The following is a 20607-nucleotide window of genomic DNA, read 5'->3' as shown; positions in this document are numbered from 1 at the left end:
AGAGAGAGCATCTTTTGTTTTGGAAACCAATGTACATTTTAAAAAATAATATTTTCTTTGCACAATTACAGTTTAAAGAACTTTTACTGTGACTTCTGGATCTTATTTTAACACATGATTTAACAATATGCTGTGCCTCTGACAGCGTTATACATCTTTCTCTAGAACTCTGTAAGACTGTGCTGTTAATTTGAACCTAGGGAGTGAATCTGGTCCCTAGTGAATATTGCCATCACTGGAACCTGATGTCCTATTAACAACACACACAATAGAAATCACAGGTAATGCTGCCGTATTGTGAAGCAACTCTTTCCAGTAGATTATAGTACTTATTTTGCAATGCATTTTATTTTCTTGGTCTTTCTCTCTTGGTTTGCACTCAGCTTCTGACGATCTGTTGGTAACCCCAAGATAGGATATATTGCTCTATAACTTTAGGGGAAAAAAGCATTGTAATTACCATAGAGACTACATATTTATATTAAGGAATATGCATAATGAAGTACCCTTATACTCTTATTTATAATTCCTTGTTACTCTGCATTTCCAGTTCTTTCCATGTTGAATGGTGGCAGTTTGCCACTATTTCTTTCAAAGGAAAGGAAACATATGGTCAGCTCCCTAGATTTGAAAATTCAGACCATATATACCCACTAATGAAATGATTTTGAAATTATGGAAATTGCTTCTTTCTCTCTAAAGACTAAAACTGTGATTCCCAATTCCAGTTTCATCACCCTCTAGGGTAGTTCCAGTCATCTCAAAAATGGCATGAAAATTTTAAGACAAAATTAATCTTAACTCATTTTAAATTAAAAACAAATGCATGCCAAACTGTGCTGTTAAAAAGGTTACCTTGACATCCAATAAATGCCATTTTTAACCTGAAAGTACTCTATTCCATGCTTGTTGTGTGCTAGTCAGGAAATATATGTGCCATGTTTAAGGTGGCCCCACTGAAAAGAGCAGAATTCCATTATATTGTAGAAACTTATTTTTCCAGATTTTTCTAACTAAAGCTTGAAATAATTTCAGGACAATATAAAGGAGGCAAAATTATAGTTTTAAAGGTTGACCCTTTTCTTCTGTTAAATCTGAGTTCCATTCGAATGTAGATAAACCTCTATGTTAGCATGAAAAAATGTTTTGTTTCATATCCTTAGATGTTACGTTGTCTGTCCATCTGTGTATTTAGAACTGTTCTAGAATCTTTACCTGATGTCATCTACCAGCTGTCTATTAAAAAGATTCATAAGAAACATACCCTAACTTCACTGAATCCTTATTATGTTTTTAAAAAATTATTATTGTGTCCATTAATTGGCCCTCAGGAGCAAGAACATTTTTTTATTAAGCATGACAGCCTGGTCATTGGTATTTTTGCATTATTTCTTCTCTTCTGATCCCACTGCTGAAGTTTAGAATAATTTCTTTTGAACCCAAAGGCATGTTATTTCCTTTTTGCTATGCCTTTATGAGTTCTCTGCCGCATGTTAAAAAGGATCCTTTTTTTTTTTTACTTAAATAGTTTTTCAAGATAATTTTTATATTTATAGTTCACATAGATCTTCTATTTACTGCCTTGTTTATTTGAAATCAAATTATAAACACCTACTTTGCTTGACTCATGAATAGTTTCTCTAGAAGTGGGGAGGGGAGAGAAAGTAAGATTTAGATTCCACAAGTGCTTAAAATAGTATTTTTTTTTTTTTTTTTTTTTTGTCTTTTTGCCATTTCTTCGGCCGCTCCCGCGGCATATGGAGGTTCCCAGGCTAGGGGTCTAATGGGAGCTGTAGCTGCCAGCCTACGCCAGAGCCACAGCAACGTGGGATCCAAGCTGCATCTGCAACCTACACCACAGCTTACAGCAATGCCGGATCCTTAACCTACTGAGCAAGGCCAGGGATCGAACCCGCAACCTCATGGTTCCTAGTCTGATTCGTTAACCACTGCGCCATGACGGGAACTCCATGCTTAAAATAGTATTTAGAGCAAAGGATAGTGTTTTGATCAGTGGAGCCAGGCTATGTCACTGTGAATCTTAGTTAGCAATTTGGTAAGTTCTGAAAGAAATGTAAGCAAATAAAGTCATTATCCTATTGGACTTTAGCCTACAAGATGCTAACTGAAACCCTGGTGGGTTAAAGACTCCTCTAGCAGTAACTAAAATCATGATGCTTTGTGTTTAATGAGGAAATACATCTCATCATAAGGCGTAAAGTGTGGGTTGGGAAAAAATGGACAGAGGACCTGACTAGTCATTTTTTTAAAGAAGACGTGTAGATGGCCAACAGGCAATGAAAAGATACTCAACATCACCAGCCATCAGGGAAATGCAAATAAAAATCAGGGAGAGATATCACCACACAACTGTCAGAGTGGCTGTTACCAAAAAGACAAAAAAATAGCAGATGTTGGTGAGGATGTAGAGGAAAGGGAACCCTTGTGCACTGTTGGCAGGAATTGGTGCAGCCGTTATGGAAAACAGTATGGAGATTCATCAAAAAATTAAAAATAAAACCATCATATGATCCAGCAGTTCTACTCCTGCATATTTATCCAGAGAAAACAAACAAAAATAATTAAAAAAGATATGAACCCCTTTGTTCATATTTATAATAGCCAAATATGGAAGTAATTCTAAGTGCCCATTGATAAATGAATGGATAAAGAAGATGTGATATGGGTACACACACACACACACACACACACACGTACACATGTATGTACAATGGAATATTACTTGGTGATAAAAAAAGAAAATGTTGCCATTTGTGACAATAAGGATGGACCTGGAGGGTATTGTGCTAAGTGAAATAAGTCAGCTAGAGAAAGATAAATACTGTATGATTCCACGCATACGTGAAATCTAAAAAGGGACAACAAATGAGAAAACATAACTAAACAGAAAGAGAGTCATAGATACAGAGGAAGAACAGGTGGTTGCCAGAAGAGAGGGAATAAGGGGAGAAGAGAAATAGGTGCAGGAGATTAGGAAGTATAAACTTTTAGTTATGACCTAAATGAGTCATGATATGTATAATATGGGCAATATACTCAATAATTATGTAATATCTTTATATGACAACAGATGGTAACTAGACTTACTGTGATAATTATTTCGAAGTGTATAGAAATATTATGTTAGTCTGTTGTATATCAGAAATGAATATGGTGTTTTAGTTCCATTATACTTCAAAAACAGACACACTCATAGAAAGAGATCAGATTTGTGGTTATCAAAGGTGGGAGTAGGGGGAGGGAAAATTGGATGAAGACAGTTGAAAGGTACAAACTTCCAATTATAAGAGAAATAAATACTAGGGATGTAAAGTACAACATGGTAAATATAATTAATAATGCTATATATTATATGTGAAAGGTGTTAAAAGAATACATTCTAAGAGTTTTCATAATAAGGAAAAATATTTTTTCTATTTAATTTTGTATCTGTATGAGTTGATGGATGTTCACTAAACTTATAAGGCTAATTGCTGCATAATATATGTCAGTCAGTCAAATCATTATGTTGTACAACTTAAATCTATGCAGTGCTATATGGGAATTATATCTCAATAAAACTGGAAGAAAGAATGGGATAGGAAAGAATAACTATCTTTGTGTATGCTGAAATTTTTCTCATCCCAGTTTTAAGTTATTATTATTATTAGCACTATTTGATATAAATATCCAGATGCAACTGAAGTTTAATTTAGTGTTATGAAGACACATAACAGATATTTCTGTTTTATAACAATATTCAGTGTATACAGAACGTGTGTGATGATTTGACTCTCTTTGTAATATAGATTTTTAAAGGTAGTGGGTTGTTGACAAGGAATGCGAATGACATGTGTGGGAGAGATACCTAGCTAAACAGTCTGGGCCCCATCCTGTGTAGAGGTGATGTTGGGCAGTGGCTACTCAGCCAGCAACTGTGTTTTCCAGCTTCCTTCTCCAGCTTCTTTCCTCTTGCAGGCAGGGCTGTGTGGCTAGTTCTCACCAAGGGAGTATAAAGAGAAGTGACTTCCAGACCAGTGTGATTGAAAAACAGGTGGGCTTGGGCTATAATTTCTTTCACCGTCCGTTGGCTGAATGAGGAGGACTCCAAGGACCTAGAGGAGGGCAGAGCCCTATGGAAGAGAGAAGAAGCATGGGCCTGGAGTGACCATGTAGAATGCTATCCAGCCTTGAACATCTTGGTTAATTCTTCTGTGAAAAGTAAACTTTTACTGTGTTAAGCCACAGAGAATTGGGACTTCTCTTACAACAGCCAGCATTTACCTTGATAAATATAATATGAAAAAATGCCATATTCTAGTGTGGGATACTCAGCATAAACCATGTGCAGAATATCAACAAAATTAGGGCAGAGCCTCCTTGCCTGCCTGCTTGCATCTCTCACAAGCATCCTATCTTAATAAATCTATTTCTTGCCTATCAAAAAAAAAGAATATCAAAAAAATTAGGAATCAAGTTGAATAAATGCTTACTGTATATCTCTTTTTAATTTCCATTCTTGGAAAATATTCTAAAATGAGTCTCTTCTTTCTAATTTCATTGATCATCTTTCTAACTGATAGCATCATCTATAATGTTTTAATGAATCTACTGAAAGGCTAAGAGTTTCAAAGGACAATTTACTTTAAAGGATTAATAGTACAATGGGTTATCCAAGTGTGTGTATTTATATAATATATCTATCACATGGTTCACATGCATAGCATGTAAATATTTGCCTGTGGCCATATATTCACATTAATGATCTGGATATGGTACAGCACAATGCATTACAGTATTTTTATTGTGAGATAATTAAGATCGTTCACATGTCATAAGAACTAGGGACAAAAATGCTCTGGACATTGATACTTGATAGAGAAAGGATTAAACATGCTCCAGCATTCTAAAGTTGACCATCATAGGAGTTCCCATCAGGGCGCAGTGGAAATGAATCTGTTCAGGAACCATGAGGTTGCAGGTTTGATCCCTGGCCTCGCTCAGTGGGTTAAGGATCTGGCGTTGCTGTGGCTATGGTGTAGGCTGGCAGCTGTAGCTCTGATTTGACCCCTAGCCTGGGAACCTCCATATGCTGCAGGTGAGGCCCTAAAAAGACAAAAGATAAAAAAATAAAAAATAAAGTTCATCATCATCCTTATAGACATTTGTCTTTCTCTCCTTTCTCTTTATTTCTCTCATATAATTTCATGGAGACTTGTAAAACTTCAAATTCTAAAATGTCCCTTCTGAAATCTGACCTGATAGTAAAAGTTAAGAATCATAATTCCTATTTTACTTAACTGCTCAGTTCTGGAATAGTTCTGAAGGCTTTGGGAGGTTTAGGATATATTTACTTTAAATACTGCATTAGGAAAATTTTAATGTTGATCACAGATGGGACCATCATATTTATAACTCAATTGCAATTCAGTCATTACTTTGGGGACACAAAGTCCTCCAGGGAGAATCACACATTTACATGATATAACCCAGTATTCAGCTCTGTATTTGTATCTCTTTTTCAGCTAAAAGAAGTGTAAAATCACAAATGACTGGTCAACTCCCTATTGGATGCAACTGAGAAAACTTATGAATTCCATTTTCCACTTATTAAAATTTAATGCTCTAATATTAATAGTAGCTATGAACTAGGTTCTTGCTGAGATTTTCGGATAAGAATCTGAAAGTGAGCTGGTCTTAGTGGGTACTCAGCAACATTCTGACATTGGATCTTCTCTCATCTTTTTATTTCTAGTCTGCGTGCTTTTCTCTCTCAAGCTTCACCATTCTTTTCTATATTCCTTTTACCTACTCTCTTGGTGACCAGTCTTTACTTCATTGGGGGTTCTGTTTTCTGTGGTCTCAGAGAAAGACAATTTATACACTAGGCCACGGCATCCTACTCCACTCTCACGCCTCTATCATTAATTTCTTGCCTGGATTACTGCAATAGCCCTCTTACCTGATCTCCCTAAATGCGGTCTGCCTTCTTTCTAATTTGTTCTCAGATTGCATCCAGAATGGCACAATTATTATAAAATACAGGTCTGTTCAAGTTTACCCCGACTCATAACCTTTCAATGTCTTCCTATTGCTCTCAGGATAAATTCCAAAGTTCTTAGAAACAGTGTAAGACATTGAGTTGAGACTGGCCTGCTATTTATGGTTGTATGACCTGATCTGGTTACATCTTTTTTTTTTTATTACCCTGTCAGTCCTCATTATTTGTGGTAGTTGTATTCTGGAAAGTTGCTGTGAACACTGAATTAGGGAATGCTGAACCATTGTTTCTAGGGGCATTAAAGAGTTAGGTTCCTTTGAGCCTCTGGTCATGATATTTTCATCAACAGGTCGAAACACAACCTTCTTTTATGTATATTTCTGTTTAAAGACATCTTAATTATATTGTTTATTCATTAACATTGAACTCATGGCTAATGGCACTATACCTCATGCCTAAATGAAGCTTATCTAATACACATTTTCTCTGTAAGTGATATCACAGCCTTCTTGCACTAGACACTAGAAAGCATTTCAGCACTATTCTTGGGGGAGCAGGGGTCACTTAAAATAGTGAAATTGCCAACAAAAGGCACAAACCTCAAAAATCATGGCATTAAATAGACTGAGAAATGAACACTTGTTTATAGTATGAGAGCTGAAATGAGAGGCAGAGTGTCACCTTCTTTGACCTCAGCTGGGAATGGGCTCACATCAGGTGACTCAGCATTTTCTATGCTCCACACGTCTGTGAATAGCTACAAAAGAAATATGAATATTGATTTTGGGGTTTCAAATAAATTTTTGTGAGTATGAAAATTTGCACATGAGGGTGCTGTGAATATAGGATTGCCTGTGCAAGAAAAGGAGTATGTTTGTAGCAGATGCTCTTGATTTCCTACTCAACTTTTTCATTTCCTAATTTTTAAGGAGTTGTGTTTACTGCTTCCTTTGGGGCCATGTGCTCAGAGAGGAAGCCTGGAATGCTGCTAATTCATAACCATCTAAACCAATCACTTTGCTAGCAAGAGGCTTGAGGAGGGGTGTGAGACCCACTGATTAAATGATATGAAGAGGAATGAGAAGTGAGCTGCAAGGCTTCTGGGAGAGATTTTCCTGCTCATGAGAAAACATACAGGAGGAGAAAACTCTTTTCCTTTTCTGTTAATTTTGTGCCTTCTTGGAGCAGCAGACAGTAGGGATGGCCTCTGAAACCATGAAAACAGAGTGGATATGCTTAGTGTCGCTCAAGGAACATTTGAACAGAATCTAGGCTTTTAAGGACATCAATGAACAACTGAATTAATAACAAAGCCTCTTTGATATAAAAATGACAATAAACCTTTATGCCACTTTGAGTGGTTATTTGCAACCTAAAACAGCCTGGTAGTATACTTTATTTTCCATAAGGCTGATGTTAGGAATAAATGGGAGAAAAAAATATATAAATATACATACATACGTACATATGCATGCAAAGGATTGAGTCTTGATAAATGTTACTTTCCCTGTTGTATTTTTAGTGGTAGAAAGAGTGTACAAGTTAAAGACTAAAATTCCAAATATTTGTCATCACTGTTTCAAATTAACAATAAAATCAGAATCTTATTGGATATTTCATTTCAATGTTCTTGCTTAGAATTATGATCCCCTTAATTCCTTTTTTCCTCTTGGCCATTTGTAATTCAACTATTCATTCTTCTATTATGTAAGGCATTAGTTAATGCTTTAAATTGTAGTATCATGATTATTATAAAGTTGTGGCAATACTTCTGTAACAAATTCATCATGCTGTAGGGTAGAGGGAATCTTATATTTCATGGGACTTTCAATATCACAAAGGAAGAAAGGCAGGTTTTCAGAAATTGAAGTTTATGTATGAAAAGTAAATTCAGGGGAGTTATTTTCAGCTATTGCTTATTCATTCAACCATGTATTTTTAAGACTTTATAATAATCAAAGCATGGGCTGGGTCTCAAAGTGCTCTAGAGGATATACATCATGCCACCAAGACTTAGAATCCTTGGCAAGGCATAGATCATAAAGTTTTGGAGACCATGGCTGTTTTTCAAACATCTTTGTATTGTCCATGCTGCCAAGTCAAGATAGTTTTATGCAATAAACCCTCAAGAAATACTTGTCAAATGTGGTAGAACACACAGCTCTCAAACACACACCCACACAAACACATTTATGTAAGACTAATGTTTGCCAAAAGAATATATGATTTTTTGGCCTCTATTGAAGTTTTAACTGGTATTGGATGCTTCTGTGTCCTAGTGTCTCTCACACATTTTTATGTTAATTAGGTTGCCTGAAACCTTCTTGAGAAGTGTCATTTGTTCAGCTTTGTAGAATGCTCAGTCACTTCATGACACTGTCATACTGCATGGTTCACAGGTGATAGTGTTTGGTGACTTCTTTTGTGATTTTACTTTCCTGAGAGGCCTGACGAAGCCACACCATTCAGCAGGGATTTGCAATGCTGTCATCTCTTGTGAGTGTACACTGAGACCTTGAGCTAATGCTCTTTAACTTTCAAATGATTTCTCTCAGACATTTCTAGGATTCTGACAAGTAGTCTAACACACAGCTATTTTTTTTCTCTTATGGATAATGCGTTTGAGCATCTAGAATAAAACCGTTTTCTCTCTTTGATAGAGATATTTAATTTCCTTTTAAATATTTAAGTCTAATATTTTCACTTATTCTGCTGTTATTTTTCAAAGTGCTGATGTGTTGACATTTGAATTGCCATATTATTCCCTATATGACATGCAAGATAAAACTGAGAAACTTCAAATCGGACCTCCCTCAATAATAAAGAAATTAACATAAAACATGAGTTTAAACTGTTTTAGCATGCTATATAAATGTAAATGTTATTACCATTATTGTTGACTCTTATTTTAAACCCTTATGACTGCTGAAAACCTTACTATAATTTTTAACAACTAGTTTTTTTTTTTTCAGTGGAAAGCAGTGCATCTTTTAAAATATACAGGCTTGGATTTAAAATGAAAGAACAAGTGGCCTTTTATAGATTTTAAGATTTGATTTATGTTATTTTGAATAAACCTGTTATAATGTTGGCGGACTTCGCTGTCTCCTGTGGGTGCTCTTATTCCTCTATGAGATTAGGGTACAGTAAGTTAGGTTGCAGTAAAAACAAATCCTAAAATCTCAGTAAATTAACACCACACGTTTATTTCTGGTTCAGGCTACATATTCATTGTGGATTGACAGAGGGGAGGCACTGTTCTTGCCATCATTCAGGAGTCAAAGCCAATGAGGGCTCCATCTGGACATGAACTTCCTAGGGAAAAGAGATGTGGATCTTAAAATTAATCCTGAGAAATGACACATTTTCTCTGTGCTCATCTTTCATTGGCCAAGCAAGCTTATGACAGGACAAACCTTCGCCAGATGGGCAGGAAATACAACCCTCCCACAGGACTGGAAGGAGAAATAGAGTCTCTGTGAATAGAGACTAAAGTCCATCAGCTTTGGTTGTGATACCTGGGAATGCGGTTGGAAAGGAGAGTTAGGAGCCATTTCCTGAAGCTGTGTTTGCAAAACATACAATTTTTACTTTTCTGTGTTTTTTTCTTTTTTTCCTCAATTGAGGGGATTGATAGAGAATATTAAGAAAGAAGCTTTACCTATTACAAGCTAACCCTTTGTTCTACCTGGAAGTCTAAATAATGCTGAACTCTACTTTCAGGGCAATAATTTGATTGCATACAGAATGGTGAGATTTCTGTGTACCTTGGGTGAACGGTTTAATTACATGTGTGAAATTAAGATAATCAACAGGTAATTTTTTTTGTGATATCAGTACCTATGCTTTTATTGTCTGTGATAGAATGATACAGTATAATACTAACCCAGTTTTTTGGTTTGTTTTTAGGGCCACACCTGTGGCATATGGAAGTTCCTAGGCTAGGGGTCTAATTGGAGCTGCAGCTGCCAACCTACGCCACAGCTCATAGCAACACTGGATCCTTAACCTGCTGAGTGAGGCCAAGGATCTAACCCTCATCCTCATGGATACTAGTTGGGTTTGTACCCAGCTGAGCCCAGTGGGAACTCCCTGAACACAGTTATAATAAATGAGATACAGCCCCCTTCCATATGTGCTATCTTGACTTCTTTTGAAGGCATATATACTTATTCACTTCTGAACTGAGTATACATTTAAAAAATCATAACAACAAACAAAAATCACATCATTGCAAGTGTGTTTAATAATCACTTGATATATTTGTATTTTTCCACTGGTGTCAGTCAATTCACTGACAGATTTCAAAAACTTTTTTAAAAAAGAAAGAAAAGAAAAGAAAAATGGAAAACACGATACTATCATAGCTACAATTGAGAGAGTGTTTTCTGGGGGGAGAGTATTAGAATGACACTGGGTGGAGTTCCCATCGTGGTGCAGTGGTTAACGAATCCGACTAGGAACCATGAGGTTGCGGGTTCGATCCCTGCCCTTGCTCAGTGGGTTAACGATTTGTTGTTGCCGTGAGCTGTGGTGTAGGTCACAGATCCTGAGTTGCTGTGGCTCTGGCATAGGCTGGCAGCTACTGCTCCGATTAGACCCCTAGCCTGGGAACCTCCATTTGCCACGGGAGCGGCCGAAGAAATGGCAAAAAGACAAAAAAAAAAAAAAAAAAAAAAAAAAATAGAATGACACTGGGTGGTAGGTAGGTTTTATTGCACTGAGTACACGTAAAAAAGGGTATTTTCAAAATTGATCTAGGGAAATTAAGCCAGATAAAATAATTTGCATTTAGTATGAATTTTAAAAAAATGTGGGTGTGTGCATCTCTGTGCAAAAGTTTAGCACTAAAGTGACTAATATACCACGTGGAAAGTAATGCCCTTAATGGAAGTATAATGAGTAGGAAGGTCAAGAAATGGATGTACTCAAATTATTTTCTTAATAAAGAACAGACCTTTATTCTCCAATTTCTTTTAATTTCAACAATAAAGATTTTTAAACAGTAGACAAAGGGCACCAGGGTAGGCTTCTGTTTTCATAAAATGTCACCAAAAATTTTCAAAAAAGTTTCTAATAGGGTGGTCTCATAAATGCTGCCTTTGTTTTTCAGGGACTTTGAAGTCTGGGAGGTATTCTCTTATGTTGTTGAGTTACCTCCTCTGTTTGTTTATTACTACTCTATTCAGGCTTGTCTCTGGTAGGACCAGATAGCTTCCTGGCTGCCCAGAGCTAGACCTGTACATGCTCTGTCCAAGGAGATGATAACTGGGCCCAATGGGCTCCTACAGAGATGTGTCTCTGCTCACAGTCAGAGAGGAAGTAGGAAATGATTTGGGGTGAGTTGTAAGCTGGAAAAATGAATTAGACACACTCCTATGTAGAATTGGAAAGTATTATAGTCAGAGAAAAAAGGAGAAAGGGTACGAGAAGGGTTGCTTACCATTCCCACCTGAGAACTGTAAAAAACATGTATGGGTATATAGTTATGTATTGACAGCTCCAGGTTCTTTTCTATCATGTTAACCACAAAGGGGCATTACCATTGAATAGGATATTTTCATTTATTCTCCCTTTTTAAATTTTTAAAATTTTTATATGTCTAATTATGAAAGAAGGACAGTATACTGGAAACCAAAATTAGTTGGCTTGACTGAAACAAGCACTTCCCACTTAAAATTTTGGAAAACAAAACTGTAACAATAGCTCTGACCTTAGAGGCACGATCCTTTATAATCTGTAGTGCAGACTTGGGCAGCTCCATCTAACCTCAGGTCTGTGAAAACAGAAATTGCTACAATGGAGTTGTAAGCTTTATGTTCTTAAATCATATCATTATTTTGTCAAGACACTGGAAGGGAAGGAGGCTAGGAGAGCAAATTTTATCTCCCAGGAAAAAATAAATCTCTGAACAATAGCTTCTGCTGGTCTTCATATTACTCTAGTATATTTGGTCATTTTTATGCCTTTTTTTTAAAAAAAAAAAGAATTAAGAGTTCGAAAGTCTAAAACTTAACACTAATGTGTTTATTTCTTTGTTTATTTTTAACCTTATGTGGTAAGGATGTTTAGGAAATTATTTCCTAAGCCTCTTTGGATATTTATTTTTATTGAATCTGAGTACCAGAAATTAAAACAAAAAACAAAAAACCCCAACAGGATGAAATGCTTACTCTTAGGATGGTGTTGAGTCTATAATAAAATTAAAATGTAGACTAAATAACAGCACAGCCAAGAAAAACAGAACATGAGGTGAAGGAAACAGACAAACAAAAACTCCAACATCTGAGGATAAAGCAGTCATTAGTGTTTACATCAGTTAATTAGGGTATGTAAGTGGGAGAGTTTTATGGGTTTTCTTTCTTCATCTTGATTTCCTCTCCTCCTCCTCTGCCCTCTTCCCCTCTTTTCTTCTCTGTAATGATAATTGCTAGACATTCATACGGAAAAAATTTGAGGAACAAAACCTAAATGACTATCAATTACCTCATAATATTCTTTTTGAACATGGTAGCGATACAAGCATCAAGAGAATATTCTCATGGGGAACTCTCTCTATGACCCTGTTTTTCTGGGAATGTAATTAGTCCCTGTGTCAAAACCCTTTACTAAGCTTATATTGTGTTCTCTGAGCTTATTTCAGAAGGCAGGCTGACCACAGTACATTTGATGTTTTTGCATGAGTTCTAATACAATTTAGAAATTTTAATAATTTCTAGTCAAAATTACTGCATTTTTATTACTGAGCATTATTTTTTAATCCTGTTTCCACAGTTAAGCTTCCAAAGGGATGAATAAAGCAGAACTGGGTTGCATCACATACATTTTTTCAGGTCCTTTAATAGGTTATTTGTCCTTAAGTTTTAAATTTTTTTCCACACCTGAGGCTGAAAAACAATACCTAGTATTTATGCATGTTGGTGGTATTTACTCTTTAATTGTGAGTCAGGTTTAACACATAAGATGTCAGACATTTATGTGGTTATGATTCTCAGAGAGTAGAATGCATTATTTTCCTTAGGTGATAACCTAGTGAGTGATGTAGAACTCCAAATACAATGGTTGACTGCACCATAGGTTTCAGCACCATCTCCCTTGAAAACCTTTTTGGTCAAGTGCAGAACTTTTAAAGATTAAAACGGATTTGTGGTATCAAAAGGTATTTTGATGGTCAGCCAAAATTCCACAAGGATAGGATTATGTTCCTGTAAACTGTATCCTCCTTTTCAATGATTTTAAGATACAGTTTTTAGAGATAGATTAAATGTAGATTCCCTTTGTATTTGTAAATGGATTACAAATATGGATTCCAAATTACTACAATAGATTTACTGGGTAGTTTTACTTGAACTCTATGGATCTGAAGACTGGCTTAGTCAAATGACTTTCAAAAGAGCTTTGGTTATTAACAAAACATGCTTAACATTGTAAGCCAGATGATATAAGGAAGCTAGCAGAAAAGCCCAGCTTTCTTTGGAGAGAGTGCCCTATGTCTTGCCTTAATTTGCTCTTTGGAGTCTTTGCATGCTATTGGTGATAGAGATATGACACGGTTACAAAAAAGGTCTTTCCGCTCTTTCTCTTTCTCCTAGGCAGTGTTTCTGTTTTATGCTGAATTCCATAAATTTGCATTTCCTTATATGCTTCAGTAGTCTTAAATTCACAAAAATATTACATTTTAGTTTATATGAAAAGTTTACAATATCCTATTCGTAACTCTTGGAGCCAAAAATACTTAAGAATTCAGATTCCTACCTGTCTTCAGATTCCTTCAGCTTTAGAAAGGTAATATTGTGCACATACTGTATATTACATAGTACATTCAACAAGGATAGTCTGTGATCAAACAGATTGATATTTTCCCAGCAAACAAATGAATGTTCACAGTCAGTAAGGTAAATAGAGATGATCAATAGACTGTTTTCACTTCAGGTGGGATCTTAAATTTTTCAGAGCTTTTTGGATTTTGGAATTTCAGATAAGGGATTGTAGGTCTGTACCTATTTTGTTTTTCTGGTATAACTTGGTAGGCTTTGAAGCTTTTAGATATTTATCAATAAAGGGAAGCATTATAAAATTATTTTAAAACTTTAAGTTAAAGGCTTATAATATCCTTAAAATATTGGTCAACTTTTGTTATCCTGGTGTTATTGACATAAAGACAATAAAACATTACTGACACCTAGTTATACAGATGTAAGCATAAGTATTTGTTATAATTGTTATAAAAATGAGATTAAATTGCATTTTGAACTTTGAAACATTTTCATTGGAGACATTGATTATGTATACATAATTGCATCCATCCTCTGGTTCTCTTGATCCTGTCCCCTCTCCTACTCCAGGAATTTTCTTTTTGTAAAATTAATTTCTTTCTTGGATGATTTTGTATCATTTTCCCTTTTGATCATTCACATCAGCCTGTGAGCTTGTTTTAGATTATTCTGTGTTAAAAAAAAATCTGCAGTAAGATTTAAATTTGCAATTTCAGTTGAACACCACAATAAAATATATGCTGCATTCAGAGTAGGTGCTAAACCATATCCAGAATTTCCAAAGGCATTTAAGGTAAGTGGTTACCTGACCCTTCAATTCTATACTCACGTGGTAAGTATTAAAAGGTCAGAAGAAAAAGCAGAGTTCGGAGATTTCTTTGAACTGAGTAGCCCATGTGAGATGAGCCTTCTTCCTTCCTCCACTGCCTCTCATTTCAGGTGTGTGAGAAGCCCTCCAAAGAAGCTTCTCCAAGAAGCCCTTCATGCACTTGGAGAACATGATTATGTCTTGATGAACCTGGCTGTGCAGCCCCATATTGAAAAAGCTTAGCAGGCAGAGATAGAATAGTTTATAAGACCAAAGTGAAGAAAAATTGCTGCTACCTAAGGTCTAACTATATATTTTCAGGGTCTGTTTGGACAAAGAATGCAGTAGTGTTTCTTATGGGTTTGTTGAGGGTAACAATAAGAAAAGGCCGCTGTGGGGTCACTGTTGCTTTGACCTACTGTGATAATCTTTAGAAGACTGAAAAGGCTGCAACAGAGAAGCTAGAGCTGGTCTGAGGAGCGATTAAGGAACTGTTATTCTCTCCATTAGAATAGAATCCTTCATCTTGTTAGGGAAATGCAGGTAAAAGGCCACCAGTATTGTGGGGTCACCAAGATACCTCTGAAATCAAAGTCCTACAGAGAAGTCAACTTAAAATATCTACCAAGCCAAAGAGCACAAAGACACCTTACAAAAGTGCCAGTCATGTAAATCCTTTCTTGTATTCCTTACCTCCCTTCTTTTCTGCCTCCTCCCTCATCTCCTCTAAATACAGAAAGGATGAGAAAGAGCAACCAGCCATGGGTGAAGTGAGTGACAAAGAGAGAATGACCTCACCTAAATTCCTAACATTTCTTACGTCACCCAGGGAATTTACAGGGTGTTAATTCTATGGGCATTGTTGGATTTAAGATTAGACCTCTATCGGATTTCCCGTTGTGGTTCAGTGTTTAATGAATCCAACGTTTTCATGAGGACATGGGTGGGATCTCTGGCCCTATTCAGTGGGTTAAGGATCCAGTGTTTCCATAAACTGTGGTGTAGGTTGCAGATGGGGCTCAGATCCTGAGTTGCTGTGGCTGTGGTGTAGACCAGCAGTTACAGCTCCGATTTAACCCGTAGTCTGGAAACTTCCATATGCCATGGGTGTGGCCCTAAAAAGACAAAAATAGACAAAAAAAAAAAAATTAGACATCTACAAATTTTTCATAAACCTATAATTTATATGTCCGGCAATGAAATTGGAGGTCTTTACTCTTACATGGTACTGGACATTCTAATTACCAAGCTGAAACTATGTTTAGTGACTTAAGGTAGGAATTTGGAACCACTAAGAGGTATTAGAAAAGTTGTGAGATTATTTACATTTTCAAGCAGGGAAAAGAGAAATAATCCTTAAACAGAGCTTAAAAGAAGACTGGGAGGTAAAAATAATTTGGTCATGATTAGTTTCCTTGTGTCTTTTTTTGGTCAATTTAGTGGTTTCAAATTTTGTCCCTTGCTTCTCTATTCCCTTCTGGTAGGTATCCAGTTTTTTCTACTTCTTTGTTGAACAAAACTGTGCTTCCTCATCGAAAAAATATTTACCTAGATTGGCCACTTTTCCTTCTATACCCGTTGTTCACAATTCAATCCACTCAAAACCGTGGTCACCCCTGTCACTCTAGGGAAACAAGTCTTAAATATCACCAGTGACCTTCTAGTTGCCAAATCCAACACACACTTCTCTGTTTTCTTCTTACTGAGCCTCTCAGCAGTATCTGACCCAGCTGATTATTCTATCTTTTTGAAAATACTTTACTGTATTTGTTTCTATGACACCATTAACCTTATTTTCATTCTCTCCTGTGACATCTCTTTTCAGGCTCCTTGTTGACCCTTCCTCTCCTCACTTCTTCATTGAAATTGCCCAGTGCTAATTATGGGTTCTGACTCGTTTCTGCAATCACATGACTGCATGTGGGTCCCTTGCTTTGTGTCACTTGTAGGTTTATGTCTTCTGAGATTAAATCATCGCCAGCCCTGATGCTTCCCTTGAGCTGTGGACTGTGTACTTAGTTGTCTTCTTGACCATATTGTTAATGTTTGAATGTCTGATGGATTCCCCAAAGTTAATATGTCCATCAGGTAGCTTTCTCTCAAATCTGTTTTCCCTGCCTTGTCCATTTTGGTAAATAACACCATCATTCACTCACTCTCTTGGGCCAAAAATCTAGTTGTTACCACCCCCTTTCCCTTGTATCCCATATCCGAACCATCCATATTGTGTTCTAACAGTTTTATTTTCATTATTCATTGTGAATAGAGAATCTGTCTCTATTGCAATAATCCAGGTGAGAGATTATGTGTTCATACCATTCTGGCAGACATATGAAAAACAGATGGTTGGGGACAAGAATGGAAAATTTCCACTGCACTGAAGCCTGCCTCAAACATCATCACAAAGTACACTCCCTTTGGCTGACCCTGTCCTAGGTAGACTTGCCTTCTCTTGTTCTTGATGCATGCTAAACTCTTTCCTCACTCAAGATCTTTGCACTTGTTGGTTCTCCTGTCTAGACATTTTCTTGTTTGTATATTGGCTTATTTCTCTTTTCTTTCTCCCTTCAACTAGGATGTAGATAATGTTCACTCTCTTTCCTGTTTAGCGTGTATTCCCAACAGCTATAGAAGACCAGTACACAACAACGGCCTGTAAATATTGGTTGATCGAATGAAAGAATATAAGTATTTAGGGCTTACAATTTAAATAAGAAACACAACCAAAACAACCATGCTGTGATAGAAAGAGCAACTGGCAGTCTCAATGACCACTCCTGGGTCCTGACTCAGCCACTTCAGCAAACTCAATTAAAAAACAAAACCCAAAACCCCCCTTCTCCATGTATTTTCCCCCTTACTCCCAAACATGCAGCTTCTTGGGTCCATTAAATAAAAACAAATGATGGTTCATAGAAATAAAAATGTAGGACATATATTTCCACATTGAATTCAATACTGCAAAAAATACATGATTTCAAGCAAATGTTCTCTCCTCAGTAACAGTTCCCTTTTGATAAAATTTTGCACCACATGAAATCTATTACAATAAATATCTGTTCTAGTATCTGCCCATTTAGCAATAATTCTGTTCATGCTTGATTCTTCTTTGATGAACTGTTCTAGGGACCCTCCTCTCCTTCCTTCTGAGATTTCCAGAGTTTAAACTCTGCCTCTGAATACTTACTTGCTTGTTGTCATGGTAGCCTTGCTAATTTTGCTTATATTTTTCCCCCCATATTTTCCCACAACCTTTGAAAAGACCAAGCTAAATATGAGCCAAAGGCTATTTCTGACTAATGTTATAGGCATGAAAATATTTCTTTTCTTAGCCTCTTGAAAATGTTAAATGGTTGTCTCAGCGTCATTGATTGAGACTATTTGTTTATTCCCAGGGCTGAAAGTTAAGGCCATTTCTATTTTGATAGGTCTATTTATTTAAAACAAACTTGAAATCAAAGACATCTCATACAGCATGCAGGGAATGCTGTTTAACCCAAGTAATCCCAAAGTAAATAATTTATTGGATTACTTAGTAGGTTGAGAAATGAAGATAGGATTTGAGTGTATTTGGTTTGTCATTTTCTTTTTAATTACTAAGTAAGTACATGTATTGTATGAGTTTAGAAGAAAACAAAGTATTATTGAAAAGAACATGTTATCCTGGTGGTGACCTTAGGCAGTCCCAAGAGAGAACAGGTCTCATCCATACCCTTGTAGCAGGGACAGCCCTGCTGTCCATAGTTGCATGGTGGCAGTCACATTTGCATCTAACTCTTAGCTTTGCCAACAACAACAGCAATAGCAACAACAACAAAGGCTTTGTGGCTGCACAAGAACCATTTAAACTCTCTGGGCTCATAGTTTATCTATAAAACAAGAAAAAATTCTCTCAGGTCCCTTCCAGCTCTAAGATTGAGCCATTCTCTTCTAGACCAACCAAAAATTATTAAGGCAGTGAGGCAAGATACAAGGCAGTTCAGCAAGAGTTGAGAGACCATAATGTGGACCTTTCTGCAACTCAAGACAGGGATGGCCCCTCCCATCCATTTTATAGCAAACACTGCTTCCTTTCAAGCTGATAAAATGTCATTTTGTTTCATTGTGTTTTCTTTTATGGGGAACATGCCACAGATCTTATACCAAAGTTATTTTACTCTTGTGGATATAAGAATACAATACAGATTTTGTTCCTTATTCTTGCCTTTTCAATGAGTTTTTGGATTGCTAATTTTTTTTTGTTGTCAATTAAAATTACATCTTCACAAGCCCAGCTGTTCGTGGACCCATGCCGGCTACAAGTCCTGCATCCTTGGCAAGCCAAGAAACAATGCTTATATATTTATTTACTTTTTGTGAGAAGAATCCTGATCATTTGCTCATTCTGGTAAAAAGAACGAAATAGGGTAACCAACAGAAAATATTTAAGTGCACTCTAAAAGGAACTTATTGACCCTGGCAATAAAAAGCTGGCAATGAGTGCTAGGAGTTGTAGACCAACAATTGATGACCGCTTGTTGAAGAGGATTTAAATATCTGATCGAGTCAATATAGAGACCTCAGATGGAGTGCACAAAATCACAGTTACTGGTACCAGCTGCCAGCATATAGTACTTCAAATAGGAAGTGCTTTGGAAACATGAAGCAAATAGTTTAGGCCAAATTAAAGGTAACAGATTTATAGAGCTCATTATATAAAAAGCAGTACATGATTAAAATATCTTCAGATAGGTTTAAATGAATTTACGGGTGAAATGTTATAACACATTAATAAAGAGAACTGTGATCATTAGAAATAGATATCTGCTCTTAGAAACACTCCTGCTTGTAGCCTCAAATATTTTGAAATTGACAACATGCACAAAATGTACCTTGTTGCCTCTCTCAGAGAAAGCATATCAGAGTAACTGGCTCATTAATTTGACCTATTATGGCATTTCTTATGTTCTTACGTTCCTATGACCTCCTTGAAGGCTCATTTGGCCTTGAAGCACCACAAGGTGAAAAAAAAAATCTCAGAATTAATCGAGAAGTTACCAGAGTGCTTTTACACAGGCTTAGCAAATTGTCAGCTTATCCTTGAAAGAACAGCGTCCAGCAGATTCTTTTTCCCTATGACAGTGGCAAAGGGGCAGAGAAGGGGATTGTGAAATTGCTGCCAGAGACTGGGTTCCCTCCCTAATTCTTGTCTCTCTTTCAGCCATGCACAGAAAAACCTTGAGTTCAAATATTTGGATAATCTCAGATGAAAGAATACAGATCTACTCATTTCTTAGAGTTTCAAGGTAAAAGGCTTGAATAACTGTACACAATGGGCAAGTCAAGTGTCTTTCATCACTAGTAAAAAATTCAAAACTGACTCAGTCTATGGTAAACAAATCCACATGAAGCAATTAAGAAAGTGCAAAATGCATTTTTATTTCAAAATATTGTAATAATCTTAAAGGTGTTGTAATAATCTCTTGAATGCGTATGATCTAATGAGAAAGTAATTCGTTAGCTAAGTATGATTACTTTGATTTATGCCTAAGATTTAGCATAACATTTTATGGGCAAATAGAATGGGAAAGCAGTAAGGTGCAAATAAATCTGTTTTGATTAAAAAAAAAAAAAAAAAAAAAAAGGAGTTCTTGTCGTGGCTCAGCAGTTAGCAAACCCAACTAGCATCCATGAGGACACGGGTTTGATTCCTGGCCCTGCTCAATGGGTTAAGGATCTGGCATTGCTGTGAGCTGTGGTGTAGGTCGAAGACGTGGCTTGGATCCTTAGTTGCTGTGGCTATGGCGTAGGCCTGCAGCTGTAGCTCTGATTAGACCCTTAGCCTGGGAACCTCCATATGCCACAGGTACAGTCCTAAAAAGACCAAAAAGAAAAAAAAAAAGCATGCAAACTGTTTTTCCAGAAGGTAGACACTTCCTCCTGAGGTGGTTGATTCTTTCACCTAGTTGTTATGTCTGAAAAATTATGCTTGTTCTGCAACTATAAACCAGCTTGTAAGTGAAAACTGCTCTGCCAACATTGTT

At 36.5% G+C, this 20607-nt stretch overlaps 2 long non-coding RNA genes across 5 annotated transcripts in view; one reads left to right on the top strand and one right to left on the bottom strand.

Moving 5' to 3' along the window:
- Positions 1-20607, top strand: part of LOC106506459 — a 352618-nt gene that overhangs the window by 14763 nt on the left and 317248 nt on the right. The gene's annotated exons all lie outside the window — the stretch shown is intronic.
- LOC110257323 overlaps positions 9105-20607 on the bottom strand; it is a 50465-nt gene continuing 38962 nt past the window's right edge. For 2 of the 4 annotated variants that reach the window (XR_002339787.1, XR_002339788.1), the window contains exon 3: positions 9105-9316. This is a non-coding gene — a long non-coding RNA (uncharacterized LOC110257323). Of the gene's footprint in view, positions 9520-11714; positions 11778-20607 lie in introns of all 4 variants that reach the window. The other 2 variants (XR_002339786.1, XR_002339785.1) reach the window with 2 other exon arrangements.

The sequence above is a fragment of the Sus scrofa genome, chromosome 16 (genome assembly GCF_000003025.6).
Source record: "Sus scrofa isolate TJ Tabasco breed Duroc chromosome 16, Sscrofa11.1, whole genome shotgun sequence".
NCBI classification, from domain to species: Eukaryota; Metazoa; Chordata; class Mammalia; order Artiodactyla; family Suidae; genus Sus; species Sus scrofa.
Note: the sequence above shows the minus strand (reverse complement) of the source record. Positions and strands in the feature narration are given on the sequence as shown.